The 14,901-nt window shown below is 36.3% G+C and overlaps 1 protein-coding gene across 6 annotated transcripts in view; it reads right to left on the bottom strand.

The window, feature by feature from the left end:
• Filip1 (filamin A interacting protein 1) overlaps nt 1–14,848 on the bottom strand; it is a 170,493-nt gene extending 155,645 nt beyond the window's left edge. For all 6 annotated transcript variants that reach the window (XR_013091625.2, XR_013091626.2, XM_076858485.2 and 3 more), the window contains exon 1: nt 14,507–14,848. The gene's annotated coding sequence lies outside the window, so the exon portion shown is untranslated. The remainder of the gene's footprint in view (nt 1–14,506) is intronic.
• Nucleotides 14,849–14,901: the final 53 nt, after the last annotated feature.

Below are 14,901 nucleotides of genomic sequence, written 5' to 3'. Positions count from 1 at the left end.
TGCAGGGCCCTGGGTTCGATTCTCAGCACCACATAAAAATAAAAGTATTGTGTCCAACTACAACTAAAAATAAATAAATAAATACATAGATAAACTTGAACATAAGTAACTTTCATGAATCTCTTGCCATAATACCTCATTTTACACACCTGTCTCTTGGTTCCTAATTCTGTGATCTAGTTATGAGTCCATTTTGATTATCAGTTTGTATTTTGATAATAATATTATTCCAGAAATAAGCTACCATGGAGATGGGCTTGACACATCAATGATGAGGCAGAATGGACTCCGTAGCCTTGGCTCAACAACTAATCCAGCCAGCTCCCTCCTAGGAAATCCAATCAAGCAACTGAGGAAGAAGTATGTTGACTTCTTTTTTAAAAAATAAGAGTCTCTAGGTCTGCCAGATTTTTTTAGAAGTCAGTAGGCAAGATTGGAGAACAATAGGAGGAAAAGAAAACAATGTATTCTCAAACATAACATGTATTTAGATCTTTTATTTTTCAGAATGAAAGTGCACATATTTTTCTTCTGATTATAAGAATTTTGGGCACATATTGTTGAGGTGCTTTTCGGGAAGCTTGTGCCAGTTGACTTTCCCACCAGCAATATATAGTATTCATTTCCTCACCACACTGGGTGTTGGATTTTTTTTAGTCCTTTGTTAATGTGTAGGTTGAAATAACACTATCCTCTTTTAATTTGAATTTTTAATTACCAGTAAGGTTAAACAGTTTTCACATGTTTGTTGCAAATTATTTATGTCATTTGTCTATTTTTCTATTGATGCGTAGTTTTTTCTTATTTATTTAAAAAAGGCTCTCTATATTTGGAATATTTGATTTTGGTTATTTTGCCATAAATTTCTGATCAAAGTTTAACTTTGTTCATGAGAATTGTTTGTTTTTGTTTTTGTTTTTCTGTGTAAAATTTTTCTTCAAATTTTGGAATCAAATATTTTAGCCTTGTTTTTCTGGGTTGCTGCTTTTTATTTTTTAATCTTGTTCAGGGAGGTCCTTCCCATCCTGTGTGTGTCTACCTATGTATATATTTGTATGTATAGTTATACATACAAATTTATACATACAAATCTATACATCAGAATTTTTCTTTCTTTATACTTAAATTTCTGCCCTAACATATTTCTGTATGACATAAAATTTTATTTTATTTTTTACAGTTATTTCAACCACACTGATGATTAATTAGTAGTTTCACTACAGATTTGTAACACCTCTACTCCCTAACATTAAATTCTTATATAGGAGTGAATATTTTTCTGCAATTTCTATCATTTTCCCTTATCCTCCTCTTCTGATATGAACTGGTTCTGATACCACTACCAAAGTGTTTTAATCTGTGTGGTTACAAAATTAATTTTAATATGCAGTAAGGCAACCCTCCCAACTTGAGCTTCACAAGTTTCCTGGCTATTACACAAATTTATTGCCTCAACAGCAGTCAAGTCTTGAAGTAGAGTGTTGAATATGTGTAAGTATTTTTTCATAGTGCACATACTTATAAAAGTCCTAAAGCAAATACTTTTATAGGAAGCATTCATCGCCCCTTTTTAGACATAGTGAGAGTGGTTACAGCTTTGAAAGAATACTCAGCAGTGTGAGTGGTAAGGATCAGGAATTTTCCAGTCCACAAGATGTATATTTGCCTGGCTCATTGCAGCCATGAAAGATTTAAAAATGATGAACATATATGTACATAATGGATCCTCTTCACAATATCTTTGAAAACATTAAAATTATCCAGTAAGTGAAAGAATTCAATTTATTAGTTTCCCACCATTTGTGGAGCTATGTGGACTTGTTGCAACAAATCAGATGTTTGAGAATTTCAATTGCATTCATTTCTGCTGCATTCCCTTAGATCTTGCTTGACAGGCCCTAGTTCATTTTCAGCTTCTACAGTCCCTCTTTCCCACAGCAAGAATCATGTGATATTTAATGGATTAAATTTAACAAACATTTATTGGACCAAGCTCTGACCCTTCAAAACTAGGTGAGTGATCCCACTTCTGTGCTCCCACAATACCGTTTACTCTCTAGCCATATGGTCCTGAATTTGTGTTTGTTTTTACATGTACCTTCTGTTAGAAATAATATAATATTGACTGTTGTATCCCAGTCCCTAGCTTGGTGCCTAATACATATTAGTCCTGACAAACATTATTGAATATGTGAATGATGCACACTATTTTCGAAGCAGGAAAGACATAAAGATCTCTAGCTCAGTCCTTCAATTTAACATCACTTTAGTTGTTTTGACATTGTATTCAAATATGAACATCTCACATCTCCAGTGTGATATCTTCTCCACAGATACCCTGTTCCTGAATCCAACCTGCTGACTCTCCTTCCTGTTTCTGCTAAGTTTGCCTAAACAGCATCAGAACTCAGCCAGGCTCCACCTGCCTGCCAAAATACCCAGTAAACTACCTGTGAGACCCTCAGATTCAGTTGCTGGCTTGGATGACATCTTATGCCTTATCATCTGGACCCTATGTTCTACTTGTCATGCTCTCAGTTCTGCTCCAGTTCAGCCCCTTTCCAGCTACAATGTATGAGCCTTGCCTAACTAAGCCCAGGACATGTTCTTCAAGATGAGCAGACTGAGTGGACCTCCCTCTTCCTATTTGCTTCCATACAGCCCAAATCCTTTTAAATTCTTACAGAATAATAGCAACAGCACTGTGGAAATCCAAATTCTATGAAATTATCTGGAAATAGAAATTGAAGTAATAATATAAGCCAGATATAAATCAAATTCTAGTTTCTAATTTTTCATTAATACTACATGGAAAAAACAAGAGCTTTGTTTTTTTCTTTAACCTCTCTCTCTCACTCTCACTCTTGCTCTCTCGCTCTCTTTCACACACACACAAACAAAATTCTTCACTTTCTGAGAAACCACAAGACAATTTCATCTGATTTCCCCCACTCCCGGCCCTTGTCCTCTCTTCAGTTTGAGCTCAGTGCTTCATGTGCTCATTTTGGTGAGATTCCATCACAATACATCACCAGGAACACATGTGCTCCGCTGGGACTTTATTCCCTGGAAGATGTGCATGGTGATGTAAATAACAGCATCATTAAAAGTTGGAGGAAGTGATGCGAGAAAGAAAGCTGTGGTGAAATAAGGCAAAAATCAAGCAACTATAATCAAAATTTCCTTTTGGAGTAATGTAGATAGTATGGACTCTGATAGGGAAATTCAATGGTATTCATCAGCTGGAACTGTCAGCAGTAACATCAATTAAATGGCAGCTGTTGCTTTGCCACTTGTAGGGGAGTGGAGCAATCCTAACTCCAAAATAGATTTCCCAGGATGAGAGCATTTCCAGCTCATGAAGTCCAATAAGAGTCTGGCTGTTTTTTCATGAACTTGAGTGAAAAGATGAGGGGCAAATAGTTGCACTTAGACTTTTGTTAATAGCTATGTCTTATGCTACTGTATTTAAGAGTTTTACCCTGTTAATGGAAATACATCTATACTGTGCTAATCTGAGCTAGAGTCCAGATTCTGCTCATTAAGTACTGAATTGATTACTCAGTGATACTTTAATGGAAATTTAAAACATTTGCTGATTTTTAATTTGTATTGTTAGAAAAGCAATATGTGACCATTAAACATTTAGAAAAAACTAAGAAGTAAGAGAAATAATTACTTACAGTCACAGATAGTCATGCCCATTTTTATCAAGGAAAAAAAATAAGTTCAATTCAATCAATAAAAACAGGTAGTAATGTTTACTTTCTCAATTTCATGATAATTAATGGATTAAATTTAACAAACATTTATTGAGACCTAGAAGGCGACTCTACAAACAGTTCCAAATCACAACTGAGTCTATTACATTCTTTGAATTTTCATTTAAATATTTATCACAAAACAATTATAATAATCTCACTTTTTGTTTAGTTTTTATTGCTCAAAAAAATCTATACTATGGTATTTATCATTGGTGATTTTTAGAAAGCTTCATTTAACTAGACAATGCATATTAATTTTCTCCTAGGTGCAAAAAGTCCTATTGAGTAAAATTTTAAACTTGTGGAATCAAACAGAAAAACAGTTCCATATAGGCTACCTTAAAAAAAAAAAATGTGGGTTTTTAAAAGTTCTTCAGAGTACTTTGACCCACTGACCTATCAGTTTTTCAGGACAGACCAGCTTGTTTCCAGTGCACCTGCTGCTATAGGAGAAGTGAAACAATTAATCCCTTCCTGCTGTTGTGGATATTATGAGAGGAATTAGGGAGTGAGTAGTATGAAAGTCCAGACAGGGATCACAGGGAAAATGGGGAAGCAATCCAGACTCGTAGGCAAGGAGAAAAGTCAAGGAGTTTGTAACTAGAATGGCTTTGAAAAGGTAAAGAGAATGTGTGTCCCAAAATAAGGCATAAAATGTTGCATTGATCCATAAGGGAAAAGAAAGACAAGATGTAAGAAGCACAGTTGCTGTGGGAAATGCAGCACTTTAAAGGAGTTTCAAAGAGAAAAAGTTTTTTTCCAACTGGCCCACTCACTGGGAAAACAAAGAAGAAGTCAAGAACCCAATCTCCAGTCAATCAGAAAACCTAGATAGTGGGAACTAAGGGCACCAAAGCCAGCTGCCACTAGAGCCTGATGCTGAAACAGGGGAGCAGCTGTCATTTAACACCTCATATTCTCAGAGTGAGCTCCAGAATAGCAAAGTGATTAAGCGATCACAAGCACAGGCTGAGGAGTCCAACTGCCTGGACTCACCCCAGCATGGCCACCTGCTTGTGGGGGAGCAATTTCTTTAGTCTCTTTATCTGTAAAATTTACAGCATATGCATATCTGCCTCATGGAGTTGTTAGTGCCTAATACATCAAGACACTCAAAACTATTAGCAACTACAATGTTTATTATAATTATGTGATAAAAAAAGCAAAAGACTAGGACTCAGAGGACTTAAATTCTGGTCCTTGCTCTGTCTGTAGTTCTTCTTATGTGGCTCTTATCCAGAACTAAGGTGCAGTAATATAAATGAATCCAGGAAGCAATTGAAGGATCCTCAGTCAAGATGTTAAAAGCAAAGTCGGGTAATGATCCTGGGGTCCACTCACTTGAACCAGGAATACAGCCATTGCAAGGTGTGGAAAGTGCCCACTGCCAAGGGTCAGCTGAACTCAGTTCCAGACCCAATTCTACCTGCAAGGAGGTCTTTATAAATTCTGCTGAGTAACTTCACTTTGAGGTGGTCCTAGATAACTCATCCTCAATCTTGGGTACAAATCATAATCATATGTAATCTGCCAAAATACTCTAATATTTGGGCACCCTCTCAAGCCAACTTGAATCAGAACCTCTGTGGGCATAGCCCAGGCATATGAATTTTAAAACACCCCTAGTGACTTTGAAAACCACAGAATTATATGGTCTGATGGTCCCAAGTCAGCTGAGTCTAGATGTTTCCACTCTTCAGTTTCCTGCTGGTTAAGGGGAGCCCACGGACCAAAGCCATGTCATCACCAACAACGTGAAATCCAGAACCTCATTCCTGTTTGCAGTCAGACCAGGTGTGGAAGTGCCAAGAGAACCAGGAAATCTTACAGAAGTCCAAGATAACTTTTGAATGTGATAAATTGTTAATATATTCCATTTAAGAAACATTAGCTAAAGACTAAGGCGGAAATTATCACTCAGTTTTGTTGCCAAGAGAAATTTGGAATAATTGAATGAGAAAAAATATTTCCAGAAGCCAACCAGTCAAGCTCTTTGTCTCCATCGAATGGAATACTAATTATTTTCTTTCTTGACACTGTTACACCTTTTTATACAAATATAGGAAAAGACAAAGGGGGAAATCTGAACTTATTGCAAGGAAATCAGAAGAGACCCTGTCAATGAAACAGAAAGACTTGCTGAAACGTTAGGCATCTCTGCCTTCAAGTTTTTCCATTGATTTGAATTAAACAGGTCTGTGTCACTGAGCACAATATCTTTGCTTCTGTAAGATGTTTAGCCTGTCAAACAGCAGTAATACAAGTCCTGTGCATCAAGCAATAAAATGTGTGTGTGTGTGTGTGTGTGTGTGTGTGTGTGTGTGTGTGTGTGCGCGCGCGCGCGCGCGCACGCGCGCGCACCTAAGAGGGAGTGGGGGGAAGGCGTAAGGTGCACTAGTATTTCACCTTATAGAATTTCTTAGAGGGAAGAGATTCATTCTATTCATCCTATATGAAATGTTGATTTACTTATGACTCTTTGATTCACTGGAAATGTGACATGTTTAGGGCCGCTGACATAAGAAAAAGCAAAGTGTTATCTGTTTCATCAAAATTTTATTAAAATGTCTTCTAATATTTCTGAAAATCTGGAAGTTAAATGCCAGATATGCAAATAAAAACTAAAAAAAAATCCAATTACTTCCATATAGACATTTAGCATCATGTAGGCAACTCTTGTTTTAAAAGATAAAAGAATGAACTAAAATATTCAATAAGGTGTTTGTGACACTGGTACATAGTAGTAAATCTCTGGCTGAAAAGTGTCAGATAATTTTCCTTCCATTATATCAGGTTCTCTATTTTGTTTTGTTTTGTCTTTGGTTTTATTCTGATGAAATAACTTTGTGCCAGATTGCTGACTCCCTACCTAAACAAAGTTATCAGGAGTAAATAAGATGTTACTAGGCAGAACAGACCTTTTGTCCTTTTCTTCATGGCTTCCTCTGACCAACACACACACACACTCACACACACACACACACACAAACACAGCTTCTTAAGAGAATATGGCTACCAACACCAAGATAAGTATTTTGTAGAACTTCTTCTTGAACATTCACAAACTGAGAGCATTTCAAATGTTGAAAGGCTGGGTCCTGGGTTGTCAATAGGAGCAGCAACAGACCAAATTCCAAATGTATCAAATGATGTAGCCCTAATTGTAGCCATAATGGATCATAAAATCAAATTTTCCTTGGCATCTCTTCCAGGGAATTGACTCAGCAGTGTCAAAACCAAGAATCACATTGCTCCATCAATAGCTGGAAGACTTGCTTTTGCATTCCAATGCCCCAAGCCCAGTTCTTCAAGGGCTGCCCAACTCCACTGGCCACTGAAGCTTCTCTGACTTCACTGTGGGACCCTGGGAAAGAGGCCTCGTTGACTTTTTTAATGCAAAATCTCTTTATCTTTTACTTTAGTGAATCTTTTACAACTACAGAGGCAGCAGATCTCATGAAGTTTCACATTCTACACTCATTAAAACTTCTCACCATCATCTAGGTGGGGGGTGTTCCTTGAACAACTGCCTACATTACAATCAGGTCAAGTTTCCTTATTTTAAATTTCAAATCTACCATTGGGAAAGTTATATATTATTGATAAACCTCATTTTCCTAACCTACAAAAGAGGGATAAAAATAGTATCTTATAGGACTGAGGGTGTAATTCCATGGTTGAGCACTTGCCTAACATACATGAGGCCCTGACTTTGATCCCCAGTATCACCACCACCAAAAAAAAAAAAACTCCTATAGTTATTATGAGAAGCAAATAAAATCATCCATAAAGTGCTCAGCACAATACCTGGTACATAGTAATCTTGAGTATATTTTGGCTATTATATATTATGCATAGTAAATATATTACATAGAACTATTATTATCATTATATTATATATCATTATATAAGACTTTAGATTTCTCAGTCGTTGGCAGGAACACTTAATATGCAACAATCTATGGAATGAGCAGAAGGGAGCAGGTAGGAATTCTAACCTGAAGTTGCAAGGCCCTTGAGGAGTGAACTTTGCAGCTGGCTTACTCAAGGAGCAGAACAAGCAACAGACGGTGACCAAAGCAGTTGGTTTTGTGGTGTCCAAACCAGAAGATCTCTAAAAAGACAACATGTAAAAGCTAAACTTATATGTGAGGCCACTCCCTGATCCAAATACCACGCTGCTCTTCAAGCATGTGTCACTTACTAAACAGTTAATGAAACACAAAGAGCTTTGAATACCTCTAGTGTCACATTTCAAGACTTATAGAATAATTAGGAAAAATCTGAGCTGGCAGAACTCTTCCTGGCTCGCCCTGGTGAGCAGACCATCTTTGTTTTCCTTTAGTGTGTGTTGTCGTCACAGTAACTGCAAGGCTCCAAATACAGGCCTGGGGTGTCATTTCCTCATGTACTTAGGCTGCCACACTGAAATAGCATTATGAACTCAGCAATGCCTGTTCCTTTCCTGTTGTGCTGTGATACCTCAAAGAAGAAAGCTGTAAAATGAGTTACTTCAGACATAAGTATATTAAAGAAAAAAAAAGTCCATTTATCCCTATTATTGTATTGCCTATGACTCATGTGCGTGTATTGTGTGTGTGGGAAAACCTTATTTTTTTGCAAAGATCTTTTAGATAAACAAGAGAAGTTGGCAGTAACTTGATTGTCTTGGTGATGTCAGTAGTCTACTGTTTTCAATCAAATCATCTTCTGGCCTTAAATCTTTAGCAAATTATTTTTTAAAGAATGCCTTTGACAAACTCTGATATGCTCATTTTATGACTTACACCTTTTCCTCACAAAGATAAGCAGCAGATATTTCATTTCTTTAAGCTAACTTGGGAGGACTGCAGTTACAATGATAACAAAAGACTACTTTCAAGTACATATTTGTACATATAAGTGCATATAAGGTCCTTGGCCAGTGAAGCAACAATCATCATTTTCATCCATGTTTTGGTGAAGAAGATAAATGACAGCATTTAAGCAAGAGACTAGAAACAGAAAAATCCTTATACCTTAAAGGCTCAATTAAAATAAGATCATTTGCAATAAATTCTGCATTAACTTTAAAAATTTTCAGTTTGTTTTTCACAGGCCTCAGAAACACATAAATCACCCAATATCATGCACGTTGACACCGTTTCCCAAAAAGGAAAAGCAACACAAACCTTCTTATGACTTCTCAGTTTTGCTGTGCTTAAACAAAGCTCTCAGGGACAGGGAAACATGGGGTGCTGGTTAACGTTTGTGTTACTTCATTTCTCTGCCGGGATTTTCTCAAGTTCTGCAATCAGCTGGTTACCAGCCAGCTAAGGCTGCTCAATTCATGTTTGACTTTCTTTATGCTAAGTTCTTCCACAACAGGCCACCTGGCTTTTTAGACTGCCTCACTACTACCACAGAGAAAACTGTGTCTTGCCTGTAGCCTTTTCTCCTCTCTCATTAGCTGAAGAATTAAGACTGAGTATTTAAAGAAAAAAAAAAACACAATTCAATATATTTTTCCTGGGGATCCTATATTTTTGCCCTAGAATTTCTATAAAGTAACCTGTAAAGCCAGGAAAAATAATTTCCTTTTTTTTTCTTTTTCTTTCTTTCTTTCTTCCTTCTTCTGTTTCCTTCCTTCCATCCTTCCTTCCTTTCCTTCTAGAACAAGGTTTTTGCTAGAGAAACACAATTTTAAAACTCAGTTTGCCTCATCTTTTTGAGATACTTCCTTTCACCTGGGAAAAAATAAAGTAAAATCAAAAAGTCTTAAGCTACAGTTCTCCTGTGTAAGGTTTGTTGCCAATAAAGCTACTAAGAAACTTCCCTACTTAGGGGGTGCTTCATGTATTTTTGTTAAATTAAATATGCAGAATATTAAGCATGCCAGCATATGTACACATACACCTTTATGATATAATACTCTTTTGTTTGTCTTGGAACATGTTTTTCTTGTCATATTTAAGAATGAAAAGGATTAATGGCAGTGAATAACAAGAGTTTAATTCTATTTGGTAAGGGTGAGGTTAGCATGAGATGACCTTTATTGGTCTTTTCATTTTTATCTGTTACTAGGTTAGTAAAAATAAAACAAATTATCTAAGAGAAGAAATAAGGAATGATAACTATATACTGCATCTCTCCATGGAAGTCTCCATTGATACATCACCCAGGGCAGCTGGCTGTCAAAGAGGCACCCAAGTACTGTGTATAAACACTTTTTATCTCCAAGTGTAAATATAGAAACCATACAGCAGTTTTTGCTGTGGGTGATTTCTTAGCCTTTTTAGTAATGCTTCTATAAGACAGCAGACTGCTGAGTGATAAGGGAGAGTTTGAAACATAAATTCCATACTAAATTATTGGCTGCTGTTCAAACTGTGTCTGCTTAGAGTACCCAGCAGCAAAGTATGTCCCAAACAAGATTCCAAATTTAAACAATACATTCTTCTGCCTTCTCTATGATGAACTTGAGTTCACAAACCATTAGTATCCAAGAATTTTGTTTACAACAAAGATTAAAGTTTTAAACAAATAACTATATTTAAAGTGTGATGACAAAGCAATAATAGATTAAATTTATTGGAAAATCTACCAGACAACTATATATTGTATTAATTCATTTAATCTTGAAACAACTCAATGAAGAAGTAGCATTATTATTCTCATTTTACCAATGAGGAATCTGAGGCACTGATTTGCCTTTCCCGAACATATCCTTGTTGTTATATCTTCAACTCAGATTTAAGAAAAGAAAATATTTTTATTAGCTTATTTTTTTACTTTATAAATTATACTACAATAACAAGTATAAAACAAACTTATATGGCAGACTTTTATGTCATTTTTCTGAGCTGTTACCAATATTTTTCTCTTGAACTTTTATATTGAAGTAGATCTCAACCTAAGCTTGTCCCCCTTATCATGCTAGTACCTTTCTAAAATCCACAAGTTTAAAGACATAAAATTAAACAAATGAGTGAAAATGTGCATAAACTCTATAACATCCTAAATAGAAGGCACCTGTCTCATGAAGAAATGTTCATCTGCCTAAAAAAGAAAAATGCAATTAGCACTATTTAGAATGTGTAATACTCTAAGTTTCACTTCTTTTTTTATTTGTTTTAATTAGTTACACATGACAGTACAATGATCTTGACACTCTAAGTTTCACTTCTAAAAAATAAGTAAAAAATGTAACCATAGGGAAATTAATGCTTAATGAATATATTAAATGTTTCACAAATTCCATTGAAAAACTCCATAGTGATTCTTGCTGAATGCCCATTTAGAAGAGTAAATTTAACCTCTTTGTTTTTCTTTTGGTAGACACAGAATAAATCACTTCAGAAAGCATAATTCATGCTTGATATCATGCAGCAAGACAGCAGTTCTCATGATTAAAGATAGTGCTGAGAAACATCTCTTTTTAAAAATATTTTGGAATGGAAGAACAATACAGAAAAACAATCATATATATTTAAATGTTTTAATGTTCAAGCCCAGATTCTAATCCTTAACTCACAAATAGAAGGATTCATGACTTAAAAGCACTGTTCAAAAGGTCACTATAAATAAAATCTGGCAGCGAAAAATGATAAAAGTATATTAGTTATAATATTTAGAGGTTTAGAAGTTCTGGTGCATACATAGAAGATAGATAGACAGACGTCCTTTCAATTAGATTTCTGAGAGATACAACATCATCTCCACAACTAGATACATGAGCATAGTTAAAATTGCTTGTAATTATAATTTTTCTTTGCATGCTAAAACCATGAGGGCTTTCCTGCAGAATTTTTTGAGTAAAAAGCTATTAACCAAATGTATAATCACTTTTCTTTCTTAATTTTATACTTATCCATACTTCAGATATACTCATCATCAGAAATCTAGAGCCACAAAAGTTAGCAGAACATTCACAATGTTCATGGGACTGAGAAACTTTAAAACCAATTGTATTAGTCAGCTTTGCATTGCTATAACCAAAATACCTGACAAGAACAACTTAAAGGAGTAAAATTTTATTTTGGGTTCCTGGTTTCAGAGGTTCAGTCTGCAGTGGGCAGACTCCATTGCTCTAGACCAGAGGTGAGGTGGAGCATCATGGCAGAAGAGCCTGGCAAGAGGAAAGTTGCTCATCTCACGGTGGCCAGAAAGCAGAGAGAGAAGAGACTGGAGCCAGGGGGACAACATACAATTCCTGAGGGCATAGCCTCAGAGATCTACTTCCTCCATCCACAGCTCTACCTTGCACACTATTCCTTTAAAAATATTAACCCATCATGTGGATTAACTCAGTGTTTAGGTTACAGCTCATAATCTAATTGCCTATCCATGAGCTTATTGGGGGACAACTCCTATCCAAACCATTAGACCAACTGATATTTAGTAACACCTTGTATCTAAAAGACTTTATAAAATTGCCCTGGATTTAATGAGGCAAAACCTACTCGGAAGTAGCCTAATTCTAACAGAGCACCAAACTGTCTAAGCTAGAAGAAATCACTTCTAAAAGTTATGGCCCAGAAAAAAAAAATCAGAGTGAAGGGTGGAAGACACTGATCTGGGTCTTCAGGAGTAGACAAAGTCTTCACAAGAACAGAGAGTAAATGCATTCCAAGCATGGGGAATAACATGAGCAAAGGTGAAGCACTGAAATGTTCACTGGGTATGTGTTTGGATAATGGACCATAATCTGAAATACCTGAGGTAGATGGACCTGTTGCTGAGTAATGGGAAAGACACTGGAAAAGTTAAGTAGGTGCCAGACGATGGAAGGCTTTCAAAATACCCAGCCTAGGTGTTTGGCAGCAACTAAGAGTCCCAGTAGATAACTGAAGAGTAGACAGACAAGCACAGTAATGCTTTAGTGAAATTAATCCCGTGATCATGGGCAAGATGATTTGGGTGGCAGTGGGGGATGGAAGGAGGGGGAGCAGTATTAAAATCAGGTGAAGGGTGAAGAGAATGGAACTTCTTATGGTAGGAGACAAGGCATGATGAAGGGGAAGGGGAGGGTTTCAAAATGGCACAGAAACATGAACTTGCATAAATAAGAGAACAGATCTGCATAGTCATGAAGAGTTTGATTGTTCACATAGTGGAGGAAATCACATGGTTTAATTTGAGCTCTTCTTGAATCTTAGGAGTAATCTTACAGCCATGAAGACAGTTAATGACACTCAAAACTCCATTTCATCAGCAAACGTGGCTTTCACTCAGGGCCAAATACTGTGCTCCATTATCTACAAACTGTCCCACTGACTCCAAAAGAAATTACTTGCATAGAACTCATGGCAGATCTTGGCATTAGAAGGCATTTGGAAGCCAACAATGTGACCCTTCCTAGGATAAAAATCAGAAAAACTTAAAGCATTTATTTCTGACTTTGCAAAACTCTTTCAAGACAAAGATTTTCATCTCCAGTAAAGCACTAGGAGTTTCTTCTCCAGTCCTAATGTTACCAAAGTGCATTTGCACCACTACTTGTACATATTCATTACATATGATTAAATTCACTTAGTTTGAAAATTAATCAAGTAATCAGAACTATGAAACATAAAACATACTGAAATGTGTGTACTATTTCATTTTCTTGAACACTATATAAGTTTTAATTTGGTTTTCTTAAAATAGGAACATTTACCAAAAAAGCTGATACATTCTAATTTGTTAACAATTTGCTCAAAATTCATAGATAATTTCTTTCTCTATGTTGACAAAATAAACTTTAACAATTTCTTTTAAAATGTGCTTTTATATCTTCTTTGATAGTGTACTTAGCCTAGAAAATTCACTAATCCTCTGTGCAAAGCCAGCCTAACTACAGACCACAGGTATCAGCTCTAACCTTGTCACCAATGTACAGCCGTAACCTGTCAGATTCAACAAGTAATTGTTCACTCTAAGAAATTCTGCTAAAATTGCATAGCAAATCATGGAAGGGGGAAACAATAAACTCATCATTTAAAATGAGAACTTCCTTCACACCATAGTAAACACACCCATACATACATCCATGCAACTTAAGAAAGGATTCTTTTCTAATAAATTCAGTTTAAGTTTTTAAAACAGAATCTGTTACATCTATATAAAAGCACTGACTCAATTTGTTTTAAAATATACACAATATGCTCCTGAGTAGTTATACTCAACAATTGCAAAAGTAATGATTCCACACCAGGCATACTTGGTGCCTAGTGGGAAGCATTTGGAGTGACTGTAGTGTAATGAGGTCAGAATCAGCACAAGGTGTACCAGTGTAATCAGAGACCTAGGCAAAAAGAGACACGTAAGTCAGCAAGTCCCAAGTGCAGCAATAGGAGTACCATGCGGGGCTTTCCTCTCATTTACCATACATGAGGCTTAGCTAGTTTCAATAAATGAAAGTTATTTTGCTTCTGGGGAAATATCCCTTCCACTGCTTAGCCAACCCAATTGTGAAAGGAGCTGCAAAACTGTCTTTCTTCATACTTCTGTTACCTGCCGAAGAGTGGTAACTTGGCAGAAATAGTTTGATGGCTCTTAAAACATTATAAAATTCTTTGTGTTTAAAAGGAATCTGTATAATCCTGAAACAGAAATGAAGTCTCTGATTTTTCTTAAATAATTATAATAATTCCTAAATGTGTTATCACATAGTAGAACAGGAAGAATCAAAGGAAAGAGACAAGACAGAATCGGAGAGAACTCTGTTCTTGGAGAAACAGAAATTTCTTACGAGAGTAAGTAGCTATGTATTTTGCTCTTACCTGCCAGCAGCTCGTTTAACCAAGAATATGTCCTTTATGGAGGTAGTTTATCCTTTGAAGAACCCAGTGACTTGTCCCACAGCCCAGGACAGACTCGAGTTCTGAAAAACTATCCAGCCCAAAAGAATACAGAGGAAAAAGCTTTTCCCACTTTCTTTCCTGGGTCTAGCCAATAGCTGAAGTCATGCAGGAAATTGAGTAGAGAGGGGGAAAGCAGCTTCTTCTCCCTGAAATCCTGATCAGCAGAAATTGGGAGTTGTATATCTCCCACCGACTTTTGTTTAAAAGTTTTTTCAACTGTTGCTAGGTGTTGTTGGGTTCTGAGATTAGGTTTCTCTTCTGCTCCCTTCACAACACTGTCAGAGCAATGACTTTGTTGAGGAGCTGAGCTCGCG

This window comes from Callospermophilus lateralis, chromosome 6 (assembly GCF_048772815.1).
Source record: "Callospermophilus lateralis isolate mCalLat2 chromosome 6, mCalLat2.hap1, whole genome shotgun sequence".
Classification (NCBI taxonomy): Eukaryota; Metazoa; Chordata; class Mammalia; order Rodentia; family Sciuridae; genus Callospermophilus; species Callospermophilus lateralis.
This window is presented reverse-complemented; position numbering and strand designations above follow the sequence as displayed.